The sequence below is a fragment of the Rattus norvegicus genome, chromosome 5 (genome assembly GCF_036323735.1).
Source record: "Rattus norvegicus strain BN/NHsdMcwi chromosome 5, GRCr8, whole genome shotgun sequence".
NCBI lineage: Eukaryota > Metazoa > Chordata > Mammalia > Rodentia > Muridae > Rattus > Rattus norvegicus.
In genome coordinates this window covers 70,930,799-70,953,742 of record NC_086023.1, presented here as the reverse complement: position 1 = coordinate 70,953,742, position 22,944 = coordinate 70,930,799, and the positions used below count along the sequence as shown (strand labels likewise).

The following is a 22,944-nucleotide window of genomic DNA, read 5'->3' as shown; positions in this document are numbered from 1 at the left end:
TTAACTTCACAAAATATATTGAAACCTGCCTTATGAAAAAATATTTGCTTTTTATCAATATATGTGATGTCAACTTAAGTTTTCCTTATTTCCCTTTCTCAATTGAGTTAATATCTAGCAATAAAGATAGAATATAATATGAACTAATGTGAATTAATATTGTATTATAACTCCCTGCAGTTTTCAGTAGTGGATCATGAGTTACAAATCTATGATCTAGGAGTAAAAAGGAAGCCTATGGAGCCAAGATATGTTGTAGTTTATTTATAACATTTAGCTTTGTAGAAGTATAATGCATGATGTTTTCTAAATGTACCACATGTCTTTATATTTACGTGCCAAAAATAATCCATAGATTTTTTTACTATATGAATTTTGAAAACTTCAAAATATTATTTTTCCGTGTTTTGAGATTATATATGCACTATGTACATATATATTTTAAGATTGAAGGACACTTGATTTCCTTAGGGAACTGATTTGTAACATTGCAATTATTTTTATATATTGATATATTTAACCAGTTATTATTTTGGTATGGATTTTCCATATGTTCAAGTTCCTAGTTTTCTTATTTTATACACACACACACACACACACACACACACACACACACACATACACACACACACACATACACACACGTATATAAATTATATATTTATTTATATACATTACTGTATATATGTTATTAATGATAATGAGAATTTCAAAAGTTGAAAGTGTTCTTATATAAAAGCTTCTAATAATTTATAGTGAATTACTGACCTTTCCCTTTAAATTGTTTGAATACTGAGCTCATTTATCATTATAAGGAAAATTTTATAGATAAAGTTCCTTTCAAAAATACTTGTTATTAGAATGATTTATTTATGGTTTATCAGTCTTTGTCATACTTGTTTTTGCTTTTTCTAAATTATTGTGTTGTTTACTGCCCACTTTAACCTTTTCATGACATGCCATTTAATCACACTTGCCTTTTTGTAATATCTCTTTTATATTTCTGATAAGTTAGTGTAGATTTCTATTAATTATATTGAGGAACTTTGGTTGATAAAATAATTTTACCCAAGACCTGTGCTTACTGTGGGTTGCATCATGAATGACCAAAGAAAATTGGAAACTTATCCTTCTGAATCTTATTCTACCCAGAAAGAAGTCAATGCAAGAGCCAAAAAGCAATCTGGAGTCAGGAGCTGATGCATAGGTTATAGACGGGTGTTATTTATTGGCTTGTTCCTCCTGGCTTGCTTAGTCTGCTTTCTTATAGAACCCAGGACTACCAGACCAGGGGTGTCCATACCAACATCAACTGGGTTCTCTTCCATCGGTCACTAATTAAAAAATGCCTAACGAGGTTGCCTACAGCCTGATCTTTTAGAGGCATTTTCTCAACTGAGAAAATCATCTTTTTCATGATTCTAGCTTGTTCCAAGTTAACCTAGAACTAGCCATGACACTATTTCTGTTACCATATGCTCAGCAGCCCTGAGAAGGAACAAAACTAAGCCCTTAAGTTGTTTCCTATCAAGTGCTTTGGTCACTGTAGTGAGAGCAGAGAAAAGTACTTGGGAAGAAAACACACATGTATATATACATATATACACATACAGAAACATAAACAAACATATCCACATATACACACATGCGTATACAAACACAAGCATACATACACATGCAAGCACACACAGAGTAATGTTGCTTGAAAGTGTTTTATTTCTATTCAGTCACATCTCATTGTATCTCCTCCTATTTTTCTTCCTTCCATTTTCAATACTGTTTTAATTGTATTTGTTTGCTAATTGATCTACTTCATTGTTTGCTTATTGTTTTTTGTTTACTTTTAACTTATTTCAATTTTTATTTATTTACTTTACACCTCACTCTCACAATTCTTCTCCCCTCCTCTCTTCCTCTCTACTCTGGACAGAATGGAGTTGGGTATCTCCTCACCCTGACACTTCAAGTCTCTGCTAGGGTACGTGTTTCCTATTCCACTAAGGCCAGACAAGGCAGTCCAGCTAGATAAACATATCACAAGTCAAGGCAACGGCTGTTGGGACAGTCCCTAATCCAGTTGTCTGGGACCCACATGCAGGTCAAACTGAATATTTGCACATATGAGTGGGCTGTCATTCTGTCACTGTACTCTCTTTGGTTAGTGATTCCAATTCTGAGAGCTCAAAGTGTCCAGGCTATTTGACTCTGTTTTTCCTATCCCGGACTGATACACTTTTAAATTTAAATATTTACTTTTTATTATTTCATAAATGAGTAATGTATTGCACCCTTTCTTCTCTCCTCTCCATATCACTCCATGTCCTTCTACTTTCTCTTTCTCTCTCTCAAATTCATGTTCTCTTCTTCCTTTACATATACATACATACATACATACATACATACATATATACATACATACATACAAACACACACACACACACGAACACACACACACATTTATTTTTGGTTTGAGTATAGCTTTAATGGCTGAGTCATCTCTCCAGTGCCTGCCTGCCTATCTATCTATCTATCTATCTATCTATCTATCTATCTATCTATCTATCTATCTATATCATCTATTTAATTTTTCATTAATTTATTCACTTTACATCCAGATCATATGTGTCCCCTCCCTCCTCTCTTTTCAGGTCCACTTACCCACCCTTCCTCCCTCTCCCCTTTTCCTCTTCTCTTTAGAGAAAAGGACCTCCCCGCCCCCATACACACACATACTACCAACCTACCCTGACACATCAAGTCGTAGAAGGACTAAGCACATTTCTTCTACTGAGGTCAGACAAGGAAGCCCAGATAGGGAAAAGGGATTTAAGGTAGGCAACAGAATCTGAGCCAGAGTCAGCCCCACTCCAATTGTTGGGAGACCCACATGAAGACCAGATGCACATCTGCTACATATGTTTAGGTGGCCTAAGTCCAGTCTGTGCATGATTTTTAGTTGATAATTCAGTCTCTGTGAGCCCCTGTGGATCCAGGTTAGTTGGCTCTGTAGGTTTTCTTGTGGTATCCTTGACCTTTGTGGATCCCTCAAACCTCCTCCCCCACACTCTTCCACAAGAATTCCCAAGCTTCACCTCATATTTTGCTGTGGGTCTCCGAATCTGTTTCCAACATCTGCTTGATGAAGCCTCTCAGATGACAATTATGCTAGGTTCCTGTCTGCAAGCATAAGTCAGTATCATTAATTGAGTCAGAGATTGACTTTCTCCCATGGAGTGGATGTCAAGTTGGGCCAGACATTGGTTGATTTTTCTCTCAATCTCTACTCCATATTTATACCTGCATATCTTGTAGGAAGGGCAAATTTTGGATCAAAGATTTTCTGTGTGTGTTCATATACCCATCCTGCCACTGGAATTCGCACATGACTACAGTAGGTGACCACTTCAGTCTCCATAATGGCAGCTGCTAGTTATCTCAACTAGGGTCACTTCCATAGACTCGAGGGAGCCTCACCTCTCCCAGGACTGCAACTTGTCTCAGATATTCCTTTATCTCTAATTTCTCTTTTTTTTTCTTCCAGCCCTCTCCCCATCCCCTCACTTTTCCCCACACCTGATCCCCACCACATCCTCTCCATCCCCTCTCCCACCTAGTTCTCTCTTTCCATCTACTTCCAATATCTATTTTATTTCCCCTTCTGAATGAGATTCAAGCATCTTCTCTTGGGCCCTCCTTATTATTTACCTCATTGGGGTCCATAGATTGTAACATTGTTATTCTATACTTTAAGGCTAATATCTACTTATACATGAATATATATTATTTATGTCTTTCTGGATCTGGCTAACATCACTCAGGATGATATTTTCTAGTTCTACCCATTTGCCTGCAAATTCCATGTTGTCCATATTTTTAATAGCTGACTAATACTTCATTGTGTAAATGTGCCACAGGGTTTTCTTTTCTTTCTCTCTCTTTTTTTAGGGACATCTAAGCTGTTTCTAATTTCCTGGTATCACAGAGAAAGCTGCCATGAATACAGTTGATCAAGTATCCTTGTTGTATGGTAGAGAATATTTTGGGCATATGCCCAGGAAAGGTATAGCTAGGTCTTCAGGTAGAACTATTCCTAATTTCCTGAGAAAAGAAATTGATATCCAGAGTAGTTGTACAAGTTTGTACTCCTTCCAGTAATAGAGGAATGCTCCCCTTGTTCCACATCTTGGCAAGCCTGTTCTGTCACTTGAATTTTATCTTAGAGATCTGATAGGCATAAGATGGAATCTCAGAGTTATTTTGATTTATCATTCCCAGGTGACTAAGAACAGTGAAATTTTATTTAAGTGCTTCTTGTTTATTAGAGATTTCTCTGTTTAGAATTCTTGGTTTAGCTCTGTACTCCTTATTTTAATTGGGTTATTTGGTTTGTAGGTGTATATATACCCTGTGTCAAATGTAGGATCAGTGAACAAGTAGACAAGTAAAAACCTGTATAACAAGACTTCCAGTCTCTGAAGAAATTGAAAAAGATATCAAAAGTTGGAAAGATTTCCCATGCTTATGCATTAGTAGGATTAACATAGTAAAAATGGCCATCTTATCAAAAAACAATTTACAGATTCAATGCAATTCCCATCAAAATTCCAACACAACTGTTTATAGACCTTGAAAGAGCAATTCTTATCTTCATACAGGAAAACAAAAATCCAAGAATAGCCAAACCAATCCTGTACAACTCCCACCACCACCATCACCACCAAAAACAACAATCTTCTCAAGGAACTATGATCCCAAATCTTAAGCTGTTCCACAGAGCAATCTTAATCAAAAGTCCATGGTATTGGTATAGAAATAGACAAGTTGATAAATGGAGTTGAACCAAAAACTTAGAAATAAATCCACTCATCTTTGGAGACTCGATTTTGACAAAGAAGTCAAAAACCATGCAATGAACAAAAGAAAGCATCTTCAACAAATGGTGTCAGACTATCTGGATGCCTGCCTATAGAAAAATGCAAATAGATTCTTATTGATCACCCTGCACAAAACCGAATTCCAAGAGGATCAGAGACCTCAACACTAAATGTAATAATAAAAGAGAAAGTTGGAAATAACCTTCAATATATTGGTACAGGTGACAACTTCCTAAACAGGATACCAATGGCTCAGGCACTAAGATCAACAATTAACCAATGGGGCCTCAAGAAACTGAAAATTTTTAAGGCAAAGGACACCATCAATAGAAAATAAACACATATGTATATTTAAATACACTTTGGTGAAACAATTCAATTTAGCATATATGTATTGAGAACTGACACCTGGGATTGGATAGCCCAATGGGTCTCAATGACATTTCCTTGTTCACATTTGTCAGCTGGTGTTGACACCTTCCAAGTCATATTTAGGTGGCCATATTACTGAAATTTCATATTTTAGTACCAGGAATTTATGCTGGGGCCTTCAATACACTAGACATTTTCTTTATCAAGAGAACTATCCACCATAACCCTAAATTTTAATTTTAGAGTCCATCTTTCCATAGATGTTTGAGGATTTGGAATGTTACTCGGCTTTCCAGTTTGAAATTTTGCGAGGGACATTTTTTTTTAAAGTTATTGTTGGGGTTGGGGATTTGGCTCAGTGGTAGAGCGCTTGCCTAGCAAGCGCAAGGCCCTGGATTCAGTCCCCAGCTCCGAAAAAAAAGAAAAAAAAATGTTATTGTTAAAAATTGCTTTACAAGATTTAATCACCTCATTTTCATTCTGGTAATACTTCAAAATAGAATTCAATGGAGGTGACTTTTTGTTCATATTTCCACATATTTTACAGTGTGGTTCTCCCTTTCAAGAACATTCTTTTGCTCTAGCTCAGTAGAACCATTTTGTTTACTGGTAAGGGTGTCCTCATGTAGTTAACTATAACCCTTCCCCGCTGGATGAGAAGTGTTAGAATAACTGTGGCTGTTTTGCCTTACTTTTTCGGAGCACACTTATATCCACTAAATTACTACTTTCTCGTGCTTGCCACTTATCCCGTGGACACCATTCTCTGTATGGGTGTTTTGCTCACATTCACCGATTTTCTGATGGCTTCATCTCTGCTGTGTTATTATTTTTGGTAGCTCCTCCTGTAAATTACTAAATCCTAGGTAGATATTTTCCATTATTTTGAAATAAGACCTTGGTTCTAGATAACTTCCCCTGCGTGTGGTCTAAGTGGCCCACTCCTTCCTTTTCTTTCAATTGTACTGTCCTCCTTTGTCATTCCAGGCTCTGACTGCCTTATTCTGCATGCACAGACTCTTGTGTTGAATTATGTTTTGATTTCTTTATAAATATTTTTCAACGTGATGAGTTATACTACATTGTAAAACATGTAGTTTTATTTTGTTCTGTTTTGTTTGTTTATGTTATGCAAATCTCAGAGGACATATGAAGAAATTCACAATCATGCAGCTGCTATTACTCCAAGGTAACTTGGTTTCCTCTTAGAGCAATTCAGCAATGCTAAATGGTAGAAGAATATTAGAATCATGACAGAAGATAGCCTAACATGACTGATGGAATACTTGAGTATAATAATATTGTAAGAACTTTGGAGGTGTTTTCTACTTAATGCTCACACTGTTATAAGATAAACACCATTTGTCTTTACATTTTAAAAGATAAAGTACGATTTTAACAGTGGTTGGCAGAGCTGGTTTCCCAAATGAGCTCTCTGTCTCAACAATATTTTTCCCCAGGCTTTTAGATGAGAAAATTCAATCCTCAGTTTCGTTATGCACGTGTCTTTGAACAAACTTACATTATCATATTTTCTTAGCTTTTTGAAAATGATACCTAAATTCTGTATAAAAATTCCATCTAATTAGATTGTTGGAAGAGCTAAATTGATATAAGCCACCCAATTTCCTGCCTGGTAAGCCATCACCATTCACAGACTAGCTGTTTTCTCCCATCCGGAGACTGGGATTCTATAAGAGTGCACTGAACTGTGTGTTATGTGCTGGGCTCTAAAATGAAGAGAGATGTGCTGTTTGTTCAAGAGTTAGCAGGAAGCTTAGCAGAGAACCAATCAAAATCAGAGAAAAAAATTGAAGAAAGCATCAAAACACATAAACAGGACACTGCTTGTGAGGTGCTTTCTGCAATATGAAATCTGGAAATTTCGAAGAATGATCACACAGGAAGCAGAAATTATAGTCTAATTGCTCCAGCTTTTTGGAAAATGGTAGAATTCAATGTTCAAAATGAGTGGCTTTTTTCCCCTTTCATTTATTTTTTCAAAGAAGCTGAGGCAATTAAAAAAAATAATTATGGGCACTCACAGGCTTCTGGAATGGCTTTAGTACATTCACAATTACTGTAGTCTTATGGCAGTGTTCATGGTATGCTAGCAATCTCTGGTTATCCCTGAAACCCATAGGATTCACATCCCATTAAATTGCTCAGCCTAAGTCATAACTTGTAAACCTTTAGAATTAAAGAATAACAATTAGTGAAAAAGAAGCCATGAATGTGAAGGAGAGTGGAAAGAGGTGTAAGGGAGGGTTGGAAATGTGGGAAGAAAAGAAAGAAAGGTAATTAAATTATAATCACAAAGACTAAACAACAATAAAAAAGGAATATTGTTGACAGCTCAATTTAAAGACTATGCTTCACCTACCTTTCACAATATAAACTAGGTTAACTTTTTGGATACACAGCCCATGTGTATATATTCAGTTTCATAATCAAATTAATGACTTAAAAATCTCTCCAAGGAACATATGGGATATTAAAATAAAAATACAATTAAACATCATTTAAATCTCAGATTAGTAAGAATAGCGAGTGTTTAAGTATACATTATATATGTTCCTACACATAACCATTTGGATATTCTAATTAAATGTAATTAATCTAAATGTGTATAGATCAGCACCATCTGTCAATTCCTGATGTTGATTCACACCTTCCTACCATTTATTAACATTTTAAAAATAAATTACAGAAGCAGCTCTGCTAGAGAGTACTTGAGTCAGCAAATCAAGGGCCTTATACCCTGGTGTTTCATTTTTATTTCTTAAGAGGGAAAAAAAGTCTACCAAATTTCCCCAAACTTTTTCTTCTTATCTGATTAGAACACTAATGTTAATACCATGGTATTGTATCATGCATCAAGGATAACTTACATAAAATCTGGCTACAGCATTATTTCAATGAAAGAGTTTGAGGATGCATTCAAAAAAATCACTAGCTATATATGTTGACCTTGCATTCCTAAATTTTGAACTGTAAGAGTTCTTATAAGATGGGATCACATGTTGAAGGCTCAACTTTCAGTAGGTTAACTACCTGGATTTATTTAGAAAGAAAAAAATAGGTTTTGTAAGAGGTGTTTCTTAGATGAGGCTCTACTAGAATGTAACTAATATCCTTGTTTGAAAAGAGAGAGATACAGAGACAGAGTGAGACACAGAGGTACAGAGAGGTCAAGGGCTTCTTTATTTATTTATTTATTTTCATCTTTGTTAACTTGGGTATTTCTTATTTACATTTCGATTGTTATTCCCTTTCCCGGTTTCCAGGCCAACATCCCCCTAACCCCTCCCCCTTCTCTATGGGTGTTCCCCTCCCCATCCTCCCCCCAATACCGCGCTCCCCCCAACAATTATTTTCACTGGGGGGTTCACTGGGAGTTCAGTCTTGGCAGGACCAAGGGCTTCCCCTTCCACTGGGGCTCTTACTAGGCTGTTCATTGCTACCTATGAGGTTTGAGCCCAGGGTCAGTCCATGTGTAGTCTTTGGGTAGTGGCTTAGTCCCTGGAAGCTCTGGTTGCTTGGCATTGTTGTTCATATGAGGTCTCGAGCCCTTCAAGCTCTTCCAGTTCTTTCTCTGATTCCTTCAATGGGGGTCCCGTTCTCAGTTCAGTGGTTTGCTGCTGGCATTCGCCTATGTATTTGCTGTATTCTGGGTGTGTCTCTCAGGAGAGATCTACATCCGGTTCCTGTCGGCCTGCATTTGTTTGCTTCATCCATCTTATCTAGTTTGGTGGCTGTATATGTATGGGCCACATGTGGGGCAGGCTCTGAATAGGTGTTCCTTCTGCCTCTGTTCTAAACTTTGCCTCCCTATTCCCTCCCAAGGGTATTCTTGTTCCCCTTTTAAAGAAGGAGTAAAGCATCCACATTTTGGTCATCCTTGAGTTTCATGTGTTCTGTGCATCTAGGGTAATTCGAACATTTGGGCTACTATCCACTTATCAATGAGTGCATACCATGTGTGTTTTTCTGTGATCGGGTTACCTCACTCAGGATGATATTTTAAAGCAAGGACCAGGAGGAGATAAAGGAGGAGCATGGCCATGGGTAAGTTAAGGAGACAACCTTTTGGAATGAAATCAGTCTTAAAACCTTAATGTAAGACTATACTCTCCAAAACAGTGAAAAGAAAATGTTTTTCAGTTGCTTGCCTATATTAAGTGTGGTATTTTATTATATAATTGTTCATAAATGAAGATGCTGTCCCATTAGTTTCTTCCCATCATTACACACTGAAGCATCAGGAGCAGAGAGCAAATGCAGACATGGTTCTACTCTTACTTATATGGAAGTGTTAGCTAGACTGATGAGGCTTATTTGTTTCTTGAGTCCAGCTTGCCCTTATTCTTGTTTTCCAGCAGAATTGTTGTTGACTTGTCATTTACCGAGCTGGGCAGAAGCACAGGCCATGATGTCCCTATAATGAAAGTATTTACATTATTAGAATTTTAATCTAAAATACACACTTTATACATTTGTAGTGCAAACAAGTAACAAGGTGAGACCTGAAAAAAAATTTCTTATTCCTGTTCTCCCTTTTATAACACAATGAGTGATCACCACCTACCGAAGAGAGAAAAGGGCAGGGCTCCAAGGAATTTTCTTGTTTACACACTGCTTTGAATAATATTGGCTTTTGATAAATTTGTTTTTTAATAAGTAAATTTGTTCTCTGACATTTTTGTAAACGTATAAACTGAATGTTAATCACTATCTTCCCCTTCTCAATCTGTTTAATTGCATATTTCTAGGCTTACATTTCCTTTTTTGTTTTAGAAATCACTTTGTATCATTTTTATTGGATATTTATGTATTTACATTTCATATGTTATCCCCTATCCTCCTCTTCAATTACCCCTACCCCTCCCCATGCTTCTATGAAGATGCTCCACTCCCACACCCTGACATTCCCCTATACTAGGGAAACAAGCCTTCATAGGACCAAGGGTTTCTACGCCTATTAGTGTCAGCATGAACTTCTTGGCATCAGCAATAGTGTCTGCGTTTGGTGGCTGCATATGGGATAAATCCCAAGGTGAGGCCGTCTCTGGACGGTCTTTCCTTCAGTCTCTGCTCCATTCTTTGTTCCTGTATTTCCTCCTGTGAACATTTTGTTCCCCCTTCTAAGAAGGACTGAAGCATTGACATTTTGGTATTCCTTCTTCTTGACCTTTATTTGGTTTGTTAATTGTTTCTTGGGTATTCCAAGCTTTTGGGCTAATATCCACTTATCAGTGAGTATATACCATGTTTGTTTTTTGCAACTGGTTTACCTCAGGATATTTTCTAGTTCCATTTAATTGCCTAAGAATTTCATGTAGTCATTGTTTTTAATAGCTGAGTAGTACCACACTGTGTAAATGTACCACATTTCCTGCATCCATTCCTCTGTTGAAGGACATCTGGGTTCTTTCCAGCTTCTGGCTATTATAAATAAGGCTGCTATGAACACAGTGGAGCATGTGTCCTTGTTTTATGTTGCCTCATTTTTTGGCTGTATGCCTATGAGTAGTATAGCTGGGTCCTCAGGTAGTACTATGTCCAATTTTCTGAGGAACTGCCAGATTAATTTCCACAGTGGTTGTACCAGATTGCAATCCCACAATCAATGGAAGAGTGTTCCTACTTCTCCACATCCTCTCCAACATCTGCTGTGACTTGTGTTTTTGATCTTAGCCGTTCTGACTGGTGTGAGGACTGTTTGCTTTGGCAGCACATCTACTGAAACTGATTGGTGTGAGGTAGAATTTTCAGGGTTGTTTTTATTGGCATTTTCCCTAATGGCTAAGGATGTTGAACATTTCTTTAGGTACTTCGTGGCCATTTGACATTCCTCAGTTGAGAATTATTTTTAGCTCTGTACATCATTTTTAATAGGATTATTTGGTTCTTCGTATATGTTGGATATTAGACATATATTGGATGAAGGATTGGTAAAGATCTTTTCCCAATCTGTTGGTTGCCATTTTGTCCTATTGATAGTGTTCTCTGCCTTACAGAGGCTTTAACTTTTTATGAAGTCCCACTTTCTTATTCTTGATCTTAGAGCATAAGCCACTGGTGTTCTGTTCAGGAAAATTTCCCCTGTGCCTATGAGTTCAAGGCTCTTCTCCACTTTCTGTTCTATTAGTTTCAGTGTGTCTGGATTTATGTGGAGGTCTTTATTTCTTAACTTACCCCCAGTTGTTTGAGAATGGTTGCTCTTAAGCTGAAGCCTGTTGGAGCATTACTAGGTAATTACTGCACTATTGACTTAGTTTGCTTCTCCATTTACTCCCAGACATAAGGATACAAACCACTCATTTCAAATAATAAAATAACTCAGGCATAGGTTTATAATACCCATTATTGTATAAAGAATGAGTTCTCTCTAATTTTGATAATCTGAAATTATTTATAGGATTTTAAACTTTAAAAGTGTAACAAGATTAGTTTTGCAACCCCTCAAATTAGAATCTCAAAAGTAGTTAGTCTGAAATGTATCCTATTTTCTCTTCTTTAGGTGAATTCTGCAGCAAACTTACATACTAAAATGCTGTATATCAGACTCTTTGGAATAATTCAAATACTTAGAAATGATATAAGGATCAAAATTTTATATTCTGTATCCATGCGCGTGCGCGCACACACACACACACACACACACACACAAATGCACACACTTACTGAGAGAGAAAGAGAGAGAGAGAGAGAGAGAGAGAGAGAGAGAGAGAGAGAATATGGATAGGTGGACATCTGTTTATCTTATTGTTTTGAGCTTAGTACTCTTCTTTTGAATCTCAACAGCCCTGCTCACATTGTCTGAAATTGGATATCTGATATATTACTACAATTTTCTAAATTAAGGCTCTTTATCTTTCATCCCAATAGACTGAACAGAAAATAGGCTTTCCTTATAAAACTGCAATTTTAAGTGTCTCTTGGCTATTCAAGATTCTTCTCTTGTGAATTCCGTTTAGTTCTGTTTGGTTTTCTGGAGGTTAACTTCTTGAATTCTTTATCTATTTTGGATATTATCCCTCTATCAGATGTGGGGTTAGTGAAGTTTTTCCTAACCTCTAGGTTGCCAATTTGTCCTATTGACTATGTCCTTTGCCTTACCAAAGCTTTTCGATTTTATGAGGTCCCATTTATTAATTCTGATCTTAGAGCATGAGCCATTAGAGTTATACTTAGGAAATTTTGGCAGATATCCTGAGGCTGCAGGACAGACTGCCACTTCTGCACACCTCAACCCACATCTCTGGTCCAAGGGGAAACTGCACAATACCTCTGGACACAGGGATATAGGAATAGACAGTCGCCGATACCCATGGTTCTGGTCTGCACCCAGGACCGAACTGAACCGGCCTAACAGCTCCCTGCACCCAAATCCCGTGAGGGAGAGAGCTGGACCCACAGAAGTGTGGATATTCCTGAAAAGTCAGAGGAGACTACCCTCTACCCACAGTCCAGACTGAAGAGAGGATCGCATAATGCCAAATTTGCCCACTGGGTGCAAGGACCTACAGGAGCAATCAGGGGCAGGAAACTTTAATTCCTGCCTGCGCCTAGAGCTAGAAGACAGTATCCAGAAGCGCTGCCACAGCTGAGAGCAGAGGTAAGAAGTGTTACCAAGTGACCTGGCTGGAGGATTCAGGATACACAGAGGCAGAAGTCCTCTGAGACAGGGCACTTCCTGTTTCTGGCTCTGCCCGGAAGTGAGCTGACACCATCCCACAGTTGTGCCAATGAGCTTGAGGTTCCTTCCCACTTTCTTTTCTATTAGATTCTGTGCATCTGCCTTTATGTTGATGTCCTTGATCCACTTGGAATTGAGCTTTGTGCAAGGTGGCAAATGTGGATCTATTTTCATATTTTCATTTTTCTACATCCCAACTGCCAGTTAGACCAGCACCATTTATTGAAGATGCTTTTTTTTCCATTGTATATTTTTGGCATCTTTGTCAAAGATCAAGTTTCCATAAATGTGTGGTTTTATTTCAGGGTCTTAAATTCTATCCTATTGATTAACCTGTCTGTCTAAGTACCCATACCTTGCAATTTCTATAATTATTGCTCTATAGTACAGATTTAGATCAGGATAGTGATTTCCTCAGAAGTTCTTTTATTGTTTAGAATTATTTTTGCAATCCTGGATTTTTTGTTTTTCCATATGAAATTGAGAATTTCTTTTGAAGAATTGTGTTGGAATTTTGATGAGGGATTGAATTGCTTTTGGAAGGATGGCCATTTTTACTATGTTGATCCTACCAGTCCATGAGCATAGGAGATCTCTCCATTTTCTGAGATCTTTTTTGATATTTATTTTTCTTGAGAGACTTAAAGTTATTGTCATACAGATCTTTCCCTTATTTGGTTAGAGTTACTCCAAGGTATTTTATATTATTTGTGACTATTGTGAAGTGTGTTGTTTCCCTAATTTCTTTCTCAACCTGCTTATTATTTGTATAAAGGCTAATTATTTAAGTTAATTTTATATCCGGCCACTTTCCTGAAGTTGTTTTTCAGCTGTAGAGGTTCTGTGGTGGAATTTTTAGCACTGCTAATATATACTGTCATATCATCTGAAAATAGTGATATCTTGACTTCTTCTTTGCCGGTTTTTATCTCCTTCATCTCCTTTTGTTGTCTTATTGCTGTAGCTAGAACTTCTTTTACTATATTGAATAGATATGGGGATAGTGGGCATCCTTCTCCTGTCCCTGATTTTGTAGAATTGCTTCTAGTATCTCTCCATTTAATTTGATATTGGCTCATTGTCATCAGCGAAATGATATCAAAAGAACCCTGAGTTCCACCTTACACCAATGAGAATGATGAAGTTTGAAAACTCAGGTGATAGCACATGTTGGTAAGAAAAAGAAACACTCTTCCGTTGCTGGTGGGATTGTAAACTGATAATTCTGGAAATCAATCTGGAAGTTCCTCAGAAAAGTGGAAAAAGATCTACCTGAAGACCCACCTATACCACTCTTTGGCATATACCCAAAATATGCCCCATCATACTGCAGGGGCACATGATCAACGACGTTCATAGTGGCCTTATCTGTCATAGACAGAAGCTGGAAACAACCCAGACATCCCACAATGGAATAATGGATAGAGAAAATGTGATTCATTTGTACAATATAATACTATTCAGCTCTTAAGGACAAGAATATTATGAGTTTTGCAGACAAATGGATGAAACTAGAAAATATAATCCTGAGTGTGGAACCCAGACCCAAAAAACCATGCATAGTATGTGTTCACTAATAAGTGAATATTAACCAAAAAGTCTACAGAATACCTGTAATATAATCCACAGAACTCAAGAAGGTTAACAAGCACAAGGGCTCAAATAAGGATACTTCAATTCCTCTTGGAGGGAGAAGAAAACACTCACCAGAGGCAGAGGGGAAGAGGTACCTGGGTGGGAGGAGAGAAGGGGAAAAAAGGTGGGATAGGATCAGCAATGGAGGTGGGTGAAATAGGAGAGAAATTCAGAGGGCCAGAAAATGAATGGAAATATGCAACTTTTGGAGTAGAAGGTGGGCGGACCCTATAGAAAGTGCCATAGACCTGGTAAGTGAGAAAATCTCAGGACTCAAAGGGAGGGACCTTAGATGAAATACCCAATAATGAGGAGAGGGAACTTGTAGAGTCCACCTCTAATAGAAAGACAAGGCATCAAATGGAGGGATGGGGTTGTCATTCCATCATCAAAAACACTGATCCAGAATTGTTCCTGTTTAAAAGAACTGGAGGGACAAGAATTGATAAGAGACTGAGGAAAAGGTGGTCCGGTGACCAGCCCAACTTTGGATACATTTCAAGGGGAGGCTCCAAGGCCTGACACTATTAACTAATGTTATGGTATGCTTACAGGCAAGCTCCTAGAATTGCTGTCCTCTGCGAGACCCAACAAGCAGATACACACAATGGGATTAAAATTAACATATTAAGAATGAGGACATCCTGAGTTTTGCAGGCAAGTGGATGGAAGTAGAAAATATCATTCTGAGTAAGCTATTTCATATCCCAAAGGACTTACATGACAGGAGCCCAGCATAGCTGCCCTCTGAAAGCCCCAACAAGCAGTTGACTGAGACAGAAGCAATACTTACACCCAACCAATGGCCTGAAGTCAGGATCCCTGTGGTTCAGTTAGGGAAAGGATGGAAGAAGCTGAGACAGAGGGCAGTCTCATAGGAGGACCAGCAGGCTCAACTTACTTGGACACCTGAGATCTCTCAGACACTGAATCGCCCACCAGTCAGCATGCACTAGCTGGTCAGAGACCCTGAACACATGTACAGCAGAGGGCTATCTGGTTTGACCTCACTGGGAGAAGATGCATTTTGCCTTTGAGAAACTTGAGACCCCATGAAATGGGGATGCCTGGCAGGGTGTGATTGGGGTAAGACATTCTTTTGGAGAAAAGGAAGAGGCAAAATGGGATGAGGAACTATGGGAGGAAAAACCAGGAGGGGGCGTATGTTAATGACTGGACTGTAAAAAATTAAAAGTGATAAAAAATACCCTACAGTTTTAATGTGCTACAAATATTTATAGCTGTTTCACTTTTACATTATTTGTTTTTAATAATGTGAAAAATAAAGATTATGAATACTAATACTCTTAAACTTTTCAGAATTGCATTGGATTTTTAGTCCCCATGTTTGTCCCCTTGACTAATCTATTATTTGCTTCTATGGTTCCCCTGAGGTGGCAGTGTCTGTGATCAATATAAATATGGCTTAGCTGAAATACATGTAGGACAATCAAATCTTTCAAAGTTAATGCTTTTTTTAAAGATTAATTTATTTTTTATATATGAGTACACTGTCACTGTCTTCAGACACACCAGAAGAGGGCATCACATCCCATTACAGATGGTTGTGAGCCACCATGTAGTTACTGGGAATTAAACTCAGGACCTCTGGAAGAGCAGACAGTGCTCTTAACAGCTGAGCCATCTCTCCAGCCTCCTCAAAGTTAACATTAACAACAAAAGGAAAAGGAAGGAAGAAGTGGTCTCCTGAGAGGCTCGGCCAGAATCTTACAAATGCAGAGGTGAATGCTCACAGCCAACCATTGGACTGAGAACCAGGTCCCCAATAGAGGAGTTAGAGAAAGGACTGAAGTACCTGAAGGGATTTGCAACCTCATAGGAAGAACAACAATATCAATCAACCAGACCCCCCACCCCAAAGCTCCCAGGGACAAAACCACCATCTCAAGAGAATACATGGAAAGAATTATGGCTTCAGCCACACATGTAGCAGAAGATGGCTTTATTGATCATCAATGGGAAGAAAGGCCCTTGGTCCTGGGAATGCTTGATGCCCCAGTGGAGGGGAAATGCCAGGGTGGGAGGCAAGAGTGAGTGGATGGGTGGTGGAACACCCTCATAGAAGAAGGGGGAGGAGGGATGGGATAGGGGGATTCCAGAGGGGAAACTGGGGATAACATTTGAAATGTGTAAAAAAAAGAAGAAAGAAAGAAAGAAAGAAAGACAGAAAGACAGAAAGACAGAAAGAAAGAAGAAAGAAAGAAAGAAAGAAAGAAAGAGAGAAAGAGAGAGAGAGAGAGAAAGAAAAGAAAAGAAAAGGAGTCGAGGAATGGGATAAGGGAAGTCATGTGGAATGTTGTCTCCTGAGCATGGCATTGCCATTTCAAAGCAACTATGATTATCAAGCGGTGGTGTGGGGGAGGAATACATAGTCTGTACCATTTTAGGAGCTTCAAATGACCATTAAAGTACTTCCAGGTTGTTTTTACTTTTACCTACCCTACTCATCATTTTTATTAGCAGATTTTGTCTACAATGTCCAACTGTAGTTTAAAGCACTTAAATGATTGGTTGTGAAAATTTGGAGACTTTCACTACAAAGACAGAATAGTTGTGTCTAGGAGCAGGTAACCAAAAATTCTTAAAAACAATGAAAACAGTGCATAAATGAAAAGAAGATATTACTTTTATTTCATTGGTGGAATTGCTAAAGTAATATAAACATCTTAATGGTTTTAATTTTATAATGTATAAAAAGTTTTCTATAGCTAGTCTGGAAAAAGAAAAAAGAAAAACGAAAGCCTACAGTCTGCTATAGCCATGGAATTAGCTTTCACAATTGAACATAAGCCCTAATCATAAATTCCTATTGAACATCAAACTGTAGTACAAATTATACTCATAATCTTACAGTTATTGTTAGTTGATAAACTGATGGGAAGAAGATCATTAATCTTGTTTTAGAAAAATTTAGCTCATTTACCCAAGTTAAGGGCTTTGAATCATCACATTGTACTGAAGTTTATTTGCTAGTACAAAAACGTTTCCATACCTGTGTGAATATAATCTCTCCTTGAATGTAGAGGAAGAAAGTTGCTGATTCATCTCAAAGGCATTTTGCACATCATATCTCCTAGATTCAAAGCTAGAATATATGTTATGCAACATTTATATCTATAATAATGGATAGATAGATACAAACAGACATGCAGATGGTGTAAAGGAACTGCATATTTGAATAAGGAGATATTAATAGGAAATGGTGAAAACGCCAAACAATTTCTATGGAGTATCTATGTATACATCAACTTTTTTCTAGCTGTTCAATGATGGTTGTATCTAAAAACGGTATTTATATATAACTTAATATTTACATATTACATATTTACATTTTAATTATTTACACATAACATACTTACATATATATGTGTACATATATACATATAACACATTACACATAATATTTACCAGTGTCACACAGATCTCAAAGTATGAAATAGACAAACCTGTGGCACTGCCAGGGAAATGTGATCTCAGGGTTAATATCCTGTCAAGCAGATGCAATATTTTTCTAGGAATTTTATGGATATCCTTTTAAATCTGCTTCTGTAGATAAGAGGTCTTCTAAGAGTCTTTTAAAATGTTATTTCTCAGCATCTTGATTACCTTCTAAAAGTCAGGGGGGACCTGTCTCAAAGAGAAATGTGAATATGTCTTCCATCTGATGGGGTAAATTGTAATTTATTACACAAAAAGCCTGCAAAGATACCTAATAGAGTTATACAAATCTTGATAATAAAAATACAAGTACAATGAAAAATGCAATACAAGATTTCGAATGCTATCTTCCTTGTGGAAGGAGCCAGCTAAAAGGAGAAAATTAATCAGATAAGAATAAATGGACTTTTGTATCATGCAAATGGAATATTTAAGGGCCTATTAGGGAGAGGGAAAGAACAGACCATAGATAGCAGCACATTTATGAATCCCTGTGGGTCTGAAAGATATCAGGTTCATGTCTTCAGGAAGAGATAAATGTACACACTGGAATGGAAGAGAAAAGAGTATAGCGATGTCAAGGGAAATCCATAAATTCTGAACATTAGGTGTGTAAAAAATTCCATAAACCCTAAACAAAATATAGTCTTTGTTTAGTAGCTCCCTTACAGGCTTAGACAAAGAAAATGGGGTAAGGATCCATTAGTATTCTTCAACATGCAGTTGTCCCATTTGACAAGCACCATTTATTAATGATGATGTCTTTTTCCGGAAAGCATCTTTTGCTTCTTTATAAGATTAGATGTCTATAGGTTTGTGAACTTATTAATAGGTTTTCAATTCTATTCTATTGATCAACATTTTTTGCAAATACGATAGCATTTTTGTGACTATAGATCTGGAATAGAATTTAAAATCAGTAATGATGATGTCTCTGTCAGTTCTTGTATTATTCAAGATTGTTTTAGCTATCCTGTTGTGTGTGGGGGTGTGTGGGTGTCGGTGTCAGTATGTGTGCAGAATTCTACCAGACCTTCATAGGAGACCTCATGCCAGTACTGTCCAAATTATTTCACAAAATAGAAACAGGCATAGCACTACCCAATTCCTTCTATGAAGCCACATTTACTCTTATACGGAAACCACACAAAGACCCAACAAAGAAAGAGAACCTCAGACCAATTTCACATATGAATATCAGTGCAAAAATACTCAATAAAGTTCTTGCAAATAGAATCCAAGAACACATCAAAACAATCATCCATCAAGATCAAGTAGGCTTCATCCCAGGGATGCAGGGATGATTCAATATACAGAAATCCAGCAATGTAATCCACTATATACACAAAGTCAAAGAAAACAAAACCACATGATCATTTCATTTGATGCTGAGGAAGCATTTGACAAAATTCACCACCCCTTCATGATAAAAGTCCTAAAAACATCAGGAATTCAAGGCTTATACCTAAACATAATAAAAGCAATATACAGCAAACCATTAGCCTACATCAAAGTAAACAGAGAGAAACATGAAAAAATCCCACTAAAATCAGGGACTAGACAAGGCTCCCCACTCTCTCCCTACTTATTCAATATAGTACACAATGTCCTAGCCAGAGCAATCAGACAACAAAAGGAGGTCAAAGGGATAAAAGTTGGAAGGGAAAAAATTCAAAATATCATGATTTCCAGACGATATGATAGTGTACTTAAGTGGCCGCAAAAGTTCCACCAGAGAGAGAACTACTTAACCTAATAAACAACTTCAGCAAAGTGTTGGGGTATAAAATTAACTCAAACAAATCATTAGCCTTCCTTCACTGAAAGGATAAACAGGCTGAGAAAGAAATTAGAGAAATGAAACCCTTTTCAATAGTCCCACATAACATAAAACACCTTTGTGTGACTGTAACCAAGCAAGTGAAAGTTCTGTATGACAAGAACTTCAAGGCTCTGAAGAAAGAAATTTAAGATCTCTGAATCTGGAAAGAACTCCCATGCTCAAGTATTGGCAGGATTAATACTTTAAAAATAGCCATCTTGCCAAAAGCAATCTACAGATTCAATGCTATCCCCATCAAAATCCCAACTCAATTCTTCATAGAGTTAGAAACAGCATTTTGCAAACTCATTTGGAATAACAAACAACCCAGGAGAGTGAAAACTATCCTCAACCATAAAAGTATTTCTGGGGTAATAACCATCCTTTCCCTTAACCTGTATTACAGATCAATAATGGTAAACACTGTATGGTATTGGTACAGAGACAGGTAAATCAATGGAATACAAAGGAGCTAAAACTAGTGAAAGGGGAAGCCCTGGGTCCTGCTAAGACTGAACCCCCAGTGAACTAGATTGTTGGGGGGAGGGCGGCAATGAGGGAAGGATGGGGAGAGGAACACCCATAAAGAAGGGGAGGGGGAGGGATTAGGGGGATGTTTGCCTGGAAACCGGGAAAGGGAATAACACTCGAAATGTATATAAGAAATACTCAAGTTAATAATAAAAAAAAAGAAAGGAGCTAAAACCATCCAGTGGAAAAAAATATAGCATTTTCAACAAATGGTGCTGGTTCAACTGGAAGTCAGCATGTAGAAGAATGCAGATCGATCCATTCTTATCACTCTGTACAAAGCTCAAGGCCAAGTGGATCAAGGACCTCCACATAAAACCAGATACACTCAAACTTATAGAAGTAATAGTGGGGAAGATCCTTGAACAAATGGGATCTGAGGAACATTTCCTGGACAGAACACCAATGGCTTATGCTCTAAGGTTAAGAATCAGAAGATGGGACTTCATAAAATTGCAAAGCTTTTGTAAGGGAAATGACACTATCTTTAGGATAAAACAGCAAACAATAGATAGGCAAAAGATCTTTACCAATCCTACATCTGATAGATGGATAATATCCAATATATACAAAGAACTCAAGAAGTTATACTTCAGAGAGTAAAATACCCTATTAAAAATGGGGTATAGAGCTAAACAATGAATTCTCAACAGGAATATAGAATGGCTGAGAAATACCTAAAGAAATGTTTGACATCCGCAGTCATCAGGAAAATGCAAATCAAAACAACCCTGAGATTCCACCTCCCACCAGTCAAAATAGTTATAATAAAAAACTCAGGTGACAACAGATGCTACAGGTGACAACAGGTGGAAAAAGAGGCATTCTTCTCTATTGTTGGTGCAATTGCATGCTGGTACAACCACTCTAGAAATCAGTTTGGACATTTCTCAGAAAATTGGATATAGGATATAGCTGAAGATCCAGCTCTACCACTCTGGACATATATCCAAATTATGCTCCAACATATAACAAGGACGCATGCTCCACTATGTTCATAGTAGCCTCATTTATAATAGCCAAAAGCTTGAAAGAACCCAGATGCCCTTCAACAGAGGAATGGATACAGAAAATGTGGTATATCTACCCAATGAAGTACTACTCAGCTGTCAAAAACAATGACTTCATGAAATTCAGAGGCAAATGGATGGAACTAGAAAATGTCATCCTGAGTCAGGTAATCCAATCACTAAAAATACACACATGGTATGCACTCCCTGTTAAGTTGGTTTTGGTCCAAAGCTCAAATTACCCAAGATATAAGCCACAAACCACAGGAAGCTCAAGAATACGCACAACCAAAGTGCAGATGCTTTAGTCCTCCATAAAAGGTGGAATAAAATATTCATAAGACGATATATGGCAACAACCTTTGGAGCAGAGACTGAAGGAATGACCATTCAGAGCCTGGCCCAGCTGGGGATCCAAATATATACACCCAAGAAACCTAGACAATATTGATGAAGCCAAGAAGTGCATGCTGACAGGCACCTGATATAGTTGTCTACTGAGAGGTTCACCCACAGCATGACAAATACAGAGGCAAATGCTAGCAGCAAACTATTGAACTGAGAACATGGTCCCCATTGGAAGAGTTAGTGAAAGGACTGAAGGAGCTGAAGGGACTTGTAACACCATAAGAAGAACAATAATATCAATCAAGCAGACCACCCATAGTTCCCAAAGCCTAAACCAACATCCCAAGATTACACAGGGATGGACCTATGGCTCTATCCACATATGTAGCAGAGGATGGCCTTGTTGGGCACCACTGGGAGGAGAAGCCCTTTGTTCTGCCAAGGCTGGAGTCCCGAGTGTGAGGGATGTCAGGGCAGGAGGCAGGAAGGGGTGGGTGGTTGGGTGGGAGAAAGGGGATAAAATTTGAAGTGTTAATAAAAACTATCCAATAAAAATGGCAAAAGGATAATGTGAAAATTAACTACAATTTTAATAGAAATTTAATATTCATCTCATCAAAAACTTTTAATATATTTTTCTTTTTTTTTTCATGTCAAGCCAGGAGAGGAAAAGAGGAAGAGAGAGAGAGAGAGAGAGAGAGAGAGAGAGAGAGAGAGAGAGAGAGAGGAAGAAGGAGAGGAAGAGCGGAAGAGAGAGTGAGAGCAGAAGAGTGAGTGAGAGAATATATTTTTCAACAGTATGAAATATCTAGAACATTTCAAAGTTTTAATCTTGTTGAACCAGTAAACACTGATACTGTTAAAATTGTTATTTGTTTCTAGTCTCAGGAATAACTTTAAAATGATTCACACATAGTTTTATAAGCAGCCCTGATTCATATTCAATGTGGAATATAATTGCCATTTTTCAAATAGAGGTGTTGAAAAAAAATTGTAAAATTCCAACCAAATTATCTACATGAGAAAACGAAACATTTAAAATAGTTAAGATATAAAGAAAGGAGGATACTACATATTCTATAAGAAAGAATAATATGTCTCTTTAGGGGATAATAGGCTAAATGAAAAAGATTATATGAGCAGAATTCTTAACTGGAAGTAATTCTATAAATGAATATTTAGAACTCAATA

The 22,944-nt window shown here is 37.5% G+C and overlaps 1 long non-coding RNA gene across 3 annotated transcripts; it reads right to left on the bottom strand.

Annotated features, from left to right (window-relative positions):
* Nucleotides 1-9,410: 9,410 nt before the first annotated feature.
* Nucleotides 9,411-12,974, bottom strand: LOC134487067 (uncharacterized). Of its 3 annotated transcripts, none has more exons than XR_010066786.1 (2): nt 12,890-12,974; nt 9,411-9,684 (listed from the first exon to the last, which is right to left on the bottom strand). It is a non-coding gene; the product is annotated as an uncharacterized LOC134487067 (long non-coding RNA). The 3 variants fall into 3 exon arrangements; XR_010066785.1 differs by having other exon boundaries at nt 12,777-12,963; XR_010066787.1 differs by having other exon boundaries at nt 12,882-12,956.
* Nucleotides 12,975-22,944: the final 9,970 nt, after the last annotated feature.